Below are 12,982 nucleotides of genomic sequence, written 5' to 3' on the forward strand. Positions count from 1 at the left end.
CCTATAGTGCTACACCAGGACTCCAGGTTCAGGTTTATAGTTACCCTGTATATGGTGTCTGAGCAGTGACTAGTGGACCCGATCCCCAATTTTGTGATTAGCAGTCCAGTACTTATTCTAAAGTGAAACACCAAGACTCCTGGGTGCACCTGTTGGTAAAATACTGGTGGCATAGCTTCCAGAATCACAGCAACACATAAGTCATAGTACATAATGACAGATGAGTGGTGGCAATTTGAGGTAGTTCCCCTCTATTCTTGCTAAGAATGTTAATCTTGAATGAATGTAGGTAGGACGCAGAACAACCGTTGTTACATGGAGGGGATTACAATCATTGAGATGAAACAAAGTGCTATGATTTGTTGAATGTAAAACTGAAGATCTTGTCTGTAAACATTTAGCCAATTCACAATTAAAAGTGTAATAAAAGTAATTCTAACTGAATGAAAGGGTGTTAGATAAAAAAACAAAACCAGGGATAACAGTGTAACAATTGTTACTATACAACTTCAGGCTGAAGCTGAAGAAAATTAAAACAAGATCATGAGAGCCAAAATATGACATTGAGTATATCAGTGACCATCTCAGGAAAGGATCTGAGGACTCAGAAGCCCATAGAGAGACTTTTAGAGGGGATGCTGATGAGGTAGTTGAAGTATTGATAGCACCAAGGAAATCTGTCACAATTTGAAGATAAGCAAAAATGTGGTTTCCAGACACTGCACAAAAAAGAAGCGAACATGTGTCTGGGGCGGATTTTTGTGAATGGTTATGGCTATGTGATGTCAAAACATTTTTCCATGTATCCAACCCAAGAGGAACTGGAAACCATCCAAAACATGGTGTCCCACACTGAATGAGCTCTTAGGTTGTGTAGGACTGAATAGATGAGCTGGAGACTGGGAGCAGTGAGAATGCCGAATCCATGAACATGGATGTAACCCCAGAGATGAGACCAAAGGTGCTAGAGAACAGAAGACAGAGTACATGACCAAACTCTGAAGGGTGTGATGCATGTTGGCCTTGTGGCAAAGGGCCTCCTTCTCAAGGGGGGGGACTTAGATCTAGAGCTGGTGCTGCTATATGAGTAGAATCCCACCCCTACTCCCTTGAATAAGATGCTGACAACCTGGCTTTCTAGCTTGCTGCTGTTACAGAAGACAAGTATGAAACACTCCAATCTGTCGATGCTGCTGCAATTGTGCTTAAAACAAAAAACAAAAAAAACCCCAAAACAACACAAAATAACCTCCATTGTCCTTGACCATTCACCAGGCATCCCTGTTGTCAGGGAAGAAATGGAGTAAGTGTTAGCTAGAGAAACGCTATTAGTCAACAATCCCCCAGATGCTATGGACAAGCAGAAATGCCTTGCTGCCTTGGTGTCCCTCCATCACCCCAGCTGGTTCCAAGCCAGAGCCAATGGACAGAGGCTCTGTTTTATTGTCATCTGGGTTCTGATAGATCTGTGCACCAATGTGCCTACTTGGGGTTTTCTCAGAGGATATCCTCTTAAGCTGCTCTGTGAAAAACCCATTGACACCAAAAGATCCATGGGTGCTGGTGAGGCCTTGTGGAGCTTACTAGAATGCTTGGCCTCAGGAATCTTGATGTCAGATAGTTTTGTCATTTATGACCCTTGTGAACAATAAGCCACTGAGTTATTGGGCATCAAGACAGACAGCAATAGGAAGATATCACACAGAGTACAGCAGCATGCTTTGCAACTTGTTGCTTTTGGCCAGCTCCATAAAGTTCTGGTTATGGACTTTCTAAGATTTCCAAGAAACCCAAGAACAAAACCCCAAGAAACCCGTCGACTACTCCATTCAAATCAACCTCGTCCCCACCCTCCCAAAGCACAACCTACACCATAACACCCATGAAAAGGCTGATGAAGGAAGATGGGGAGAAGTCTCCTAGCAAGAAGACCAAGAAGATCCAGAAAAAAGGAGGAGAAGGCAGAACCTTCCCTAGCGAAGAGTGCTCTGATGAGGTTGAGCCAGCTAAAACCCGAGCTGCAGTACAAACTGGTTTCTCAGACTGGGCTAGTCCAAGCCCCCATCTTCACAATGGCTGTTGAGGTTGATGGGAATTCATTTGAAGCTTCAGGGCTGTCCAAAAAGAGTGTTGCAGGACAGGGGCTTGCCAACAGGTGCTGAAGACAGAGATTCAGGCAAGAGGGAGGACTTTGCTGAGGAGATAGAGGCAATGTCAGTGGTGGCCTCTCCCTGCATGATGGAAGCTGTCTCTACCTCCAGCACTGCCTTCTCCTCAGATTTCAATGCTGTACAGGGGCCGGTCCTAACCAAGCATAGCAAGAACCTGGTCATGGAACTGAACGAAAAGAGGCGTGACCTCAAGTATGAACTCATCTCAGAGACAGAGTGCCAATCAAGCTCTTAGTCATAAAGGTAGAGGTGGATGGATAGAAGTTTCAAGGTTCTGGCACAAACAAAAAGGTGGCAAAGGCCTATGCTGCCCTCACTGTGCAAGAAAAGCTTTTCCCTATGCTCCTTCTGCCCTTGATGCAAACAAGAAGAGTGCGCCAGCCTCATCTGGGGTGACCCTAAATTTGCTGCTAAGCCACATAACCCTGAATTTGGAATGGGAGGCTCCATACACAGTGAAGCGTCCCCACCCCCAAACCTTCTAAGTCGGGGAAGAGGAGGGAAAATCCGTGGATGTGGGTGAAGCAAAGGGTTTGGCTGTGCCAACCACAGAGGCTACATGAATGCTGGCACTGGGTATGGGAGCTACGGGTACGGAGGCAACTTGGCAACAGCAGGCTACAGTCAATTCTGGGAATGCCAGTGGTGGTGGCAGCAGGGGCAATGGTGGCTACTCTGGCTATGGCTCTTACTACCAAGGTGACAACTACAACTCCCTGGTGGCCCCTAAACATGCAAGAAAGAAGCAGCCATAGGGGGGCCAGCAGAAGCCCTCTTATGGCTCCAACTACCAGTCCCACCAAAGCCAGAAGCAGTCCTACAACTAGAGTCAGTACAGCAACTTCATCGCCCTCTCCCTGGTGGAAGCAGAAAGGTTGCAGTCATGGACAAGGCAACTACTCTTCCTACTTGAACTCCTACAGCTCTTTCAGGGGCAGGGGCAGCTAGTACTACAAGTTTTTGGTGTTGTTTGTTGTGAAGTGCCATCAGGTTGATTCTGACTCATAGCAACCCTGTATAGGGTTTTCAGAGGAGCAGCTGGTGAGCTTGCACTGCCGACCTTGCAGTTCAAATGGCTTTGCAGTCTGGCACATTAACCCACAAGGAGCTCTGGTAGCTTAGTGCTTACGAATTGGACTTCTAATCTCACAGTCAGCAGTTCGAAACTACCACCTGTTCTGCGGGAGAAAGATGAGGCTTTCTGCTCCCGTAAAGATTTGCAACCTCAGAAACTCTGTACAGGGTCGATATGAGTCAGAACCTACTCCACACCACATAACAACAACATTAACCCACAGCGCCACACCGGGACTCCACTACTACAAGTACGATAGCAAATTCAACTACAGTGGTAGTGGAAGTCGGAGTGGCGGGAACAGTTATGGCTCTGGTGGATGGTCCTACAACCCAGGGTCGCATGGGGGATACGGTGGAGGTTCTGGGGGTGACTCATTATACCAAGGCAAACAAGAGACTACTCATCACAGTCCAACTACAATCCCCTCTGCTCCGACCATAACTACAACGACTCCTCCAATTCCTACCAGTCATCACCAGGTGGCTAAGGCAGAAACACAGACCACAACGTGAACAACCAGTACAGAAAAACCCCTCAATGGGGTGAAGATGTTTACCACTGTTACTGACCACCGCCCCCCAAAACGGAAAATTCAGTTTGATGCATCACAGTTAACACGTCAACCAGGCCTTCGCTCCCTTTTCTTCCCTGGTTCCAATTCGTATTTAGTGGTGTTTGGCACTCCATGTTTTCAATGGTTTGTTACCATTACAACTTCGTCTGAGTAGCGATTTTGAGTTCTTAAAGTTCAGGATCCCACTGTCTATTTAAAATTGGTGATACTGCTAACTTTGTTTGTCCTGAAATAGTTAGAAGGGATGCTACATTTGTTCATACTTTTGTGAAGTGAGTTAAATGAACTTTCTGCATTTTAATGCTCTATTGTTTCCGTTTTATAAGTGAAGATTTTATTTTCAACACCAGTGGGAAAGAGTGAGTTGTTTTTCTTTTGTATGTCTGAATCATTCAGGCAGTACAACTGGTTTAAGCTGAATGTAGATAAATAAAGAAAAAGAAAACTGTGCTGTCATAGGTTTGGGCATCAGATCCACCAGCAGGGTTCTCAGCTTTGTCCCACTCCAAGACAGGGAGTGGGCAGATAGTTCCTGGTCAAGAGGAAAAGGCCATCACTCCAGCTTAGGGTTTCCTCCAAGAGATACCCTCCTCCTCCATCAACCTAGGCCTGGAAGGGATGGGTCTTCTGGACTTGGGGTCCCCACTGGCAGTTGAGGTCTTATAGGTTTATTCCCTCCAGTCAGTGGCAGGGTTGGCCTGACTTGAGAAGGGCAGATGTATCTATTTCAAGCATGCCAGGATCCGAGTAACAACAGCCTGGTGCTGTCTGTGCCACTCTTGCAGCATGGGATCCTGGGGATGTTTTCACTCCACTGCTGCTCAGGGGAGTGCCCAGGCCTGTGCCTGCTCTTTTCAACCTGAGGCAGTTTTGCTCCCCAACGGGCATTGTTTGGGGACATTTATCACAGTTAGGAAGTGTTCCTGGCACATCATAAAAAACTTTTTGTGCTCCAATGTCAGCAGTTCAGCAGAGGAGAAACCCTAGACCACAGCAATTCTCAACTCTGGACCTGCCCTTATCCAAACCTGGGACCCTCCCAACTTGTCAGCTACCAGTGGCCTCAGAGCCACCTCTCCATCCTGTCAGACCAGGTACTGTTCTGGGATGGTGCCCTGGGCCTCATACTTGGTTAATCGTGCCCCTCAGGAGACATGAGGAATGAAAGTTTTAAACTCAGAACCGTTCAATTGATCCAGAACTCCAAATGTGCCTTTGAAGGATGAGATTTGTTTTCTGGGAGAGGTGAAAGGAAAATGTTCTTCAGTAATGGAGACATTGGAGGAGTTCTCCTTTCTGCTAGAGCACATGAAGCACACCTAAAAGGTGACCCACACTGTGGACGTATCAGTCAGATCTCAGGACTGGAGAAGTGGAAAGGACCATCCACTTAGCTGGAAAGTGTCTGTGACCCACCTCCCAATGTCCAGGGGCTGAGACAAGAAGAGACCTTCAGGAGTTAATGGGCACTGTCTGCATACAGTCCATTTCCCAAGCAGTGACCACAGCCAACACCATGTTTCTGAATATGGCTCCCTCATGCAGGAATTGTGGGAGTGGAAAAGGCCACCCTGTCAGTCTTGACCCGGAGACAATTCTTCGGGGAATTCGGATGTGCTGGAGTCTTCCATACTGGGAAAGAGAAGGGCCCTGGGTAGTTTGAGTCCACAGGCCTGGCTTGAGTCTCTCTAGGGCCAAGAAGAGTTTCATTAACCAGAGAGAAGGATCAGAAAGTGGCTCCCAGCCTCTGATCTGGAAATAATGAGCAAGATTCTTTCCCAGGGTGACTGTCACAAACTCCCACAAAGTTGGTAGATAGAAACAACAGCAACTGATCCTTGGGTCTGGAGGCCTTCTAGACCAGCATCAGGGCTAGCTCCTGTAGGTGCTGAGAAAGTCCATTCACTGCTGTTTGTGCCTGCTGGCAATCCTTGGCTTTCTCTGACATGCAACAATATTGTTCCTCATTCTGCCTGGTTTCATGTGCCCGCCATTTTGCCTCAGAAGAACAAGTCATTGGATTTAAGACTCACCCAAAGTCCTGATAACCTCATCCTGAGGTTCTTCATTCCATTTTCAAAGACCCCATGTTGTCAGGCACTAGGGCTAAAGTTAGGCCATATCTTATGGGAAACATCACTCAGCCCACCACAGAGCAATGGGTGGTGATGATTAAGTGTTGTCTAGTTAACTCTGACTCACTGTCACCCTGTGTAGGGTTTACGAGGAATAAGCTGCTGGATTTGAAACTTTAACCTTGTGGTTAGCAGTTCAGTGCTTTTACTAGAGTGCCACACCAATTCTTGCAGTTGCTGCAGGTCTAACCTACCTACAACTGTGTAAGAGGGCTGGCAGTTTGTCAGCACAGATCTATGGACAGCACAGCCAGTGTCTAGATACAGCAGGTCCCTGTTCTCCAATGGGAGGGCTTATGGTACCTGTCCCAAGAAACTTGGTTCAGAGAAGGCCTTGGCTGGGGTACAAGGGCCTTCATAGACCTGATGCTTTCTAGGCTTTTCTGCAAAGAGATGGTCAGAGGGGGTGGGTCATTGGGACCTTGGGTGGTCCAAGTCCACAGGACTGAACCAAGTCTCTCTAGTACTAAGAAAAGTTTCATTAACCAGAGAAGATGTTAAGGACACGGCACCTTTGGAAGAAACTGCTGGATACATGCCTGGTGGGCTGTCAGATGAGCTGGGACAGGGTCTTTCAGAGAACTTGGACTAATATCCTGGGGAGAAGTATTGAGGTTCTTGACTGGACAACAGGGATTGCTGAGCAGCAATGGGAGTACAGACTAGGGTGCCCACCTCTGGATTTGATGAAATAACTAAGACTCACCTACTCACCTTCCTGGCAAGAAACACTGCTCTCTCAAACTACTGGCCATCCACATTGCCTTTGCCACCCCATGAGACTCTTGCTGCCTGGCACCCAGTCTGGCTTTCCTCCATATCCACTTTCAAGACGTGAACACTGTGCCTTCCACTGGCCTGTCCTGAGATGGTTGGGCAAAAGTCTATATAAGTGTGCAGCTGTCCTTGTTGGCACGGATGCTCACTCTAACTCATCCCAAATAAAGTGGGAATTGAAAAAAAAAAAAAAAAAAAAAAAAAGAAGAAGAAGAAGAAGAAGAAAGAAAGAAAGAAAAGGATTTGATGCATTAGGCAGTAATGATCAAAGACCAGATGAGTTGTGAAAAGACATTAAGAACACTATACATTAAGAAAGACACACAAGAAAGAAAAGACTAAAATAGGTATCAGAAGAGACTCTGAAATTTGCTGTTGAACTTAGAGAAGCTAAAGCAACTGGGAGAAATGATGAAGTAAAAGAACTGAACAGGAAATTTCAAAGGGCATTCAAGAAGACAAAATAAAGCATATAATGAAATGTGCAAAGACCTGGAGTTAGAAAATCAAAAGAGAAGAACAAATTCAGCATTTCCCAAACTGAAAGAACTGGCAAAAAAGTTCAAGCCCCGAGTTATAATATTGAAAGATTCTATGGGCAAACTATTGAATGATGCAGGAAACATCAGAATAAATTGGAAGAAGTACACAGAGCTACTGTACTAAAAAGAGTGGTCAATATTCAATTGTTTCAAGAGGTGTCATATGATCAGAAACTGGTGCATTGAAGGAAGAAGTCCAAGATACTCTTAAGGCATTAATAAAATACAAGGCTCCCAAAGATTGATGGAATTCAAATTGAAATGTTTCAACAGACTGATGCATTGTTGGAAACAATCATATGTCTACATCAAGAAATTTGGAAGAGCGCTACCTGGCCAACCAATTGGAAAAGATCCATATTTGTGCCCATTACAAAGAAAGGTAACCCAGCGAAATGCTGAGATAATTGAACAATATACTTAATATCATATGCAAGTAAATTTTTGATAAAGGTGAATCTAAAGCTGTTGCAGTAATACATTGACATGGAGCTGTTAGAAATTCAAGCCAGAATCAGAAGAGTACGTGGAATGAGGAATATCATTGCTCACATTATATGGGTCTTGGCTAAAAGAAGAGAATACCAGAAAGATGTTTACTTATGCATTATTAACTATGCAAAGAAATTTGATTTTGTGGGTCATAACAAACTATGGATAATATTTCAAAGAATGGGTATTGCGCTCATGAGGAACCTGTACATAGATCTAGAGGCAGTTTAAGCAGAATAAGGGGATACCAAATGGCTTGAAATCAGGAAAGATGTGCAGCAGTTGTATCTTTTCACTATCCTTATTCAATCTATATACCGCACAAATAATCCTAGAAATTGGATTATATGAAGAACCACGTGGTATCAAGATTGGAGGAAGACTCATTAACAGTCTGCAATATGCAGATGACCCAAACTTGCTTGCTGAAAGGGAAGAGGACTTGAAGTACTTACTAAGGAAAATCAAATAATACAACTTTCTGTATGGATTGCACCTCAATGTAAAGAAAACAAAAATATTCACAACTGGACCAATGAATAATATAATAAATGGAGAAAAGGTTTATATATTTTGAAGATTAAACATTTGTTGGTGTTGGTGTTAAGTGCTGTTGAGTCGGTACCGACTCATAGTGATTCTATGTAGGGTTTCCAAGGCTTTAAATCTTTGCGGGGGTAGAAAGTTTCATCTTTCTCCCATACATTTAATCAAAGTTTGATTATAGGATATTAAAATATTTAATATTAAACACATACAATCAGATATATGATTCCCAAATATTTTATACAGTTATGTAGGTTTTCTCTTCATGTTTTTGATAAAGTACTTGGAAATACAGAAGTTTTCATTTTAATGAAGTTCAATAAATCTATTGTGTGTTTTGATGCTTATGCTTTTGGTATCTTAACCAAGAATCAATTGTCAAAAACTGTATCCCAATACATTAGCCCTATGTTTGAGTCTAAGAGTTTTATAGTTTCATTTCTCATATTTAGATTGTTGATCCATTTTGAGTAAATTTTTGAATATAGTGTGAGTTATGGGTCCTGCTCCATTCTGTTTCATGCAAAAATCCAGTTGTCTCAGCATAATTATCAAAGAGAATATTGTTCTCCATTTTGTGGACTTAGTACCCTTGTCAAATTTTAATTTATTTCTGGATACTCAATTTAATTCCATCCACCGCTCATCGGTCAGTTTGTCATACTGTGGTGGCTTGTGTGTTGCTGTAATGCTGGTAGCTTTTCCACCAGTATTTTAAATACCAGTAGGGTCATTCTTGGTGGACCAATTTCAGTGGAGCTTCCAGATTAAAACGGATTAAGAAGAAGGAGAGGTTGACTGCTTCTGAATGGTTAGCCACTGAAAACCTTACAAATATCTGCAGAACCTTTTCAGATAAAGGGCCTCAGGTTAGGAAGCATTCAAAATATGACTTGAGGAAGAGCTTCTTCCTCAAAGTAGAGTTGACCTTAGTGACATGAGCAGAGCAAAGCTTTAAGAACCTTCATTTGCTGATGTAGCAAAACTCAAAATGGTAAGAAACAACTGCAAACAACCATTAATAATCAGAACGTGGAATGTACTAGGTATGTATCTGGGAAAATTGGAAGTCTACAAAACTGATTGATATCCTAGGCATTACTGAGGTGAAATGGACTGGTCTTGGCAATTTTGAATCAGACAGTCATATGGCTTACTATGATAGGAATGACAAATTGAAGATTAATGGCATCATATTCATCTTCAAAAAGAGCATTTCAAGATCTATCTTGAAGTATAATGCTATCTGTGAAAAGATGATATCCTTCCTTATGTCTTATAAGAAAAGCTGGTCAATGTCACTATTATTCAAATTTACTCACCAAGAACTGAAGCCAGTGATGAGGAAATTGAAAAATTCTACTAACTTCTTCAGTTTGAAATTTATCAAATCAAGATGCATAGGTAATCACTGGTGATTTGAATGAGAAAGTTGGAAACAAAGAAGAAGGATCAGTAGTTGAAAAATATGGCCCTGGTGATACAGTGATACAGTGAAGAAGGAAGATCATAGAAGAACTGATGTATTTGAATGATGATGTTGGTGAAGAATATTGAAAATACCATGGATTGTGAGATGGACACACAAATCTGTCTGAGAAGAAGTACAGCCAGGATGCTCCTTAGAATGGAAAGTGGAAAGACTTTATTTCTCCATGTTGACACGTTGTTAGGAGGGATTAGTCCCTGGAGGACATCATAAATGGCAAAACTGAGCATTAGCAAAAAGAGAAAGACTCTTAACAAGATGGATTGTCACAGTGGCAGCAACAATGGGCTCAAGCATATCATTTGTGAGGATGTCACAGGACCGAACAGTGTTTTGTTATGTTGTGCTATGCCACTGAGTCAGAACTGACTCAACAGCACCTAACAACAACATTGTAGCATAAGCACTGGACTGCAAGGTCAGTTTGAACCACAAGGTTCAGTTCAAACTCACCAGCAGCTCCTTAAAACAACTTGACGACACTTAACAACAAGCAACATAGGTCTATTAATCTAACAGTAACTGTTTAGATTTTTATAGCTTTATATTATTTTGCAACAACAATAGTGTTTTAAAATTGGAAGATATGAGTTCTCCTTTGCTCTTTTTCAAGGTTGCTTTATGTATTCATATCTCCATGCAATTTCTTATAAGTTTGAGAATCAGTTTTTCCATTTCTATGGAGAAGGCTGTTGGAATTTTCATATATATTATATTGAATCTCTAAATTACTCTAGCAAGTATTGACCTTTTAACAATATTAAGTCTTTTAGTACAGAAATGTGGAAACTACTTCTATTTATTCAGGCTTTTAAAAATTTCTTTCAGTATGATTTTTAGTTTTATCTCCCTGGTTGAATTTTTCCTAGGTGTTTTATTATTTTAGATACTATTGTAGTTTTGATTGTTTTCTTAATTTCCTTTCCAGATTGCTCACTGGTATTGTATAAAACTCCAATTGAATGCTGTGTGTTGACCTTGCACCATGCCACGTTGCTGAATATATTTTCTGGTTAGGACTTCTAGTACAATACTGAAAAGCAGTAGTGAGACAGTTTTTGATCTTAAGGGGAAAAAATCCAATCTTTGTCGATTGTGTATAATGTCAACTATGTATTTTCCTAATTTTAATGCCCATTATCATGTGGAGGAATTGTCCTTATATTCCTAGTTTATTGACCATTTTTACAATGAAAGTGCATTGGGTTTTTTCAGATGCCTCTTTTGCATAGATTGAGATGATCATGTCATTCTTTTCCTTCATTATTTTAATATATATCACATTGATTTTTTTCTTATTTTATTTAAAATTCCCCTTGCATTCCTAGAATGAATCTCAATTGCCTTTGTGTAAAATCTTTTAAATATGCTTTTGAATTCTGTTTGCTAGTAAAGTGTTTTTAAATCTTTATTGACAAGGGAGATTGGTCTGTAGTTTTCTTTTCTTGTTTGTATTTTTGTCTGGCTTTAGTATCAGTCTAATGTTGGCCTCATAGAATGAATTAGGACATGCTCCCTCATTTTTCATTTTTCTGAAAAATTTAAGCAGGATCGAACTCACTTGTTTTATAAATATTTGATATCATTTTCCAGTGAAAACATCTGGTTGGGAGGTTTTTTATTGCTGATTTATTATCTTAATTTGTTAAATCTCTGCTAAAATAATCTATTTCTTCTGGAGTCAATGTAAGAAGTTGAAGTGTTTCTAGAAATTTGTTCATTTACTTAAAATTATTTAATTTGCTGTTATTCAACTTTGTTCCATAGTTTTCCATTAAATTCTTTTTTAAAAAAATTGGTGGGATCAGTTATAATGTACCCATTTTGTTTCTAGATATTTGCATCTTCTTTCTGTCTCTCTTTTTTAATCAACCTTAAGAGGCTTCCCTATGAATGTGATGCACAAGCTTCAGTACATTTCATTTTTTGGTCCACCTTGTCCCAGAGTCCTAACTCATGGCTATCAAGGTTTCAGGTGTATTCCAGAGATTAATTGTGGGCTAACGACATGGATAATGGGATAGGGAAAGAGGTGAGGGCAACAAATTATAAAGACTGTACTGCCCAGATTTCAGGGTCCCCAAAGACCACCAAGGAGCCGTCGCAGATGCAAATACATAAGGGTTGTTTATTCAAGCTCGAGCCCGGGCCTTCTCTGTATCCGACACAGTGGACTTGGGAAAAAGACCCCGAACTCCTAGTTAGTGGGGTTTTTATAGACATTACAAACAGGTTCGGGGGTCTTCTACTTAACTTCTCTAGGATTGGTTTACATTTAGTAAGGTATAGGGTAATACAATCTGATTGGCCATTATCCGTAGCTTTGGCAGCTTGATTAGGGTAAGAAAGACATACATTATCTATCCTTGGGGTTGTCAGGAATGTTTATCTCTTCTTTACAGCTTGTAGAGGGAGGGGGTCATCTCCGTCTGGTACTAGCTGACCAGGCACGTTCCTGAGACAGGGAGACGTGCTTTGGCCAAAGTAAAAAATGGAGTTTCTTCTTTAGGTCCCACAAGACATTAGCTGATGTGAAGCTTTTGATTACTTCTTAAGTATCAAGGGTAGACTGGAAAGGTAACATTGTTGAATAGTTTAGTTGGGTAAACTGGTATCTGCACCAATCTCTGTCTAATCTAACACTTCAGACTATAAGACCAGAAGGTGATTATATGGTATTCTTAAGTGAAAATGAAATCGATTGAGATGATAGTACTAGAGATCTTGGACAGTGAGAAGTGAAAGCAATTATTTGGTAAATACATAAATGTACAACTGAGATCATGAGAACAGATAGATCATTTAAAGAGAAGAGAAAGCTGGGTGTTAAACTTTAGGAGAATATCTACAGTTATTTCAGCCAGAGAGATAAAAAGCAACTGAGATAAGAGAGCAAAGAGAACAAAAGAACACAGAAAGCCAAGAAAGCTGAAATTATATTTTGCAAGCCTTCCTGGATTTGCATATTATGTAATCTTTCTTGGGGTTAAAGGGGCAATGGCAGCATTCCAACTTCCTCTAAGCACCATTTAAAAGAAACTCAGCTTGCCAGAAGCACTTAAATTGTTTCTTGCTTTGAATGGTTAAAGAACAATAACAAGCCTTTAATAGATTTAATGGTTTATTGTCTCTGAAATGTCTGAAAGTTCACTTTGTGGTATGAGTGGAGCTCCATTTG

The 12,982-nt window shown here is 41.4% G+C and overlaps 1 pseudogene; it reads left to right on the forward strand.

Moving 5' to 3' along the window:
* The first annotated feature begins 740 nt into the window (after positions 1-740).
* Positions 741-2,874, forward strand: LOC102819450 (annotated as a pseudogene).
* Positions 2,875-12,982: the final 10,108 nt, after the last annotated feature.

Source organism: Chrysochloris asiatica, unplaced genomic scaffold, assembly GCF_000296735.1.
Source record: "Chrysochloris asiatica unplaced genomic scaffold, ChrAsi1.0 scaffold00201, whole genome shotgun sequence".
In the NCBI taxonomy this organism is placed as follows: domain Eukaryota; kingdom Metazoa; phylum Chordata; class Mammalia; order Afrosoricida; family Chrysochloridae; genus Chrysochloris; species Chrysochloris asiatica.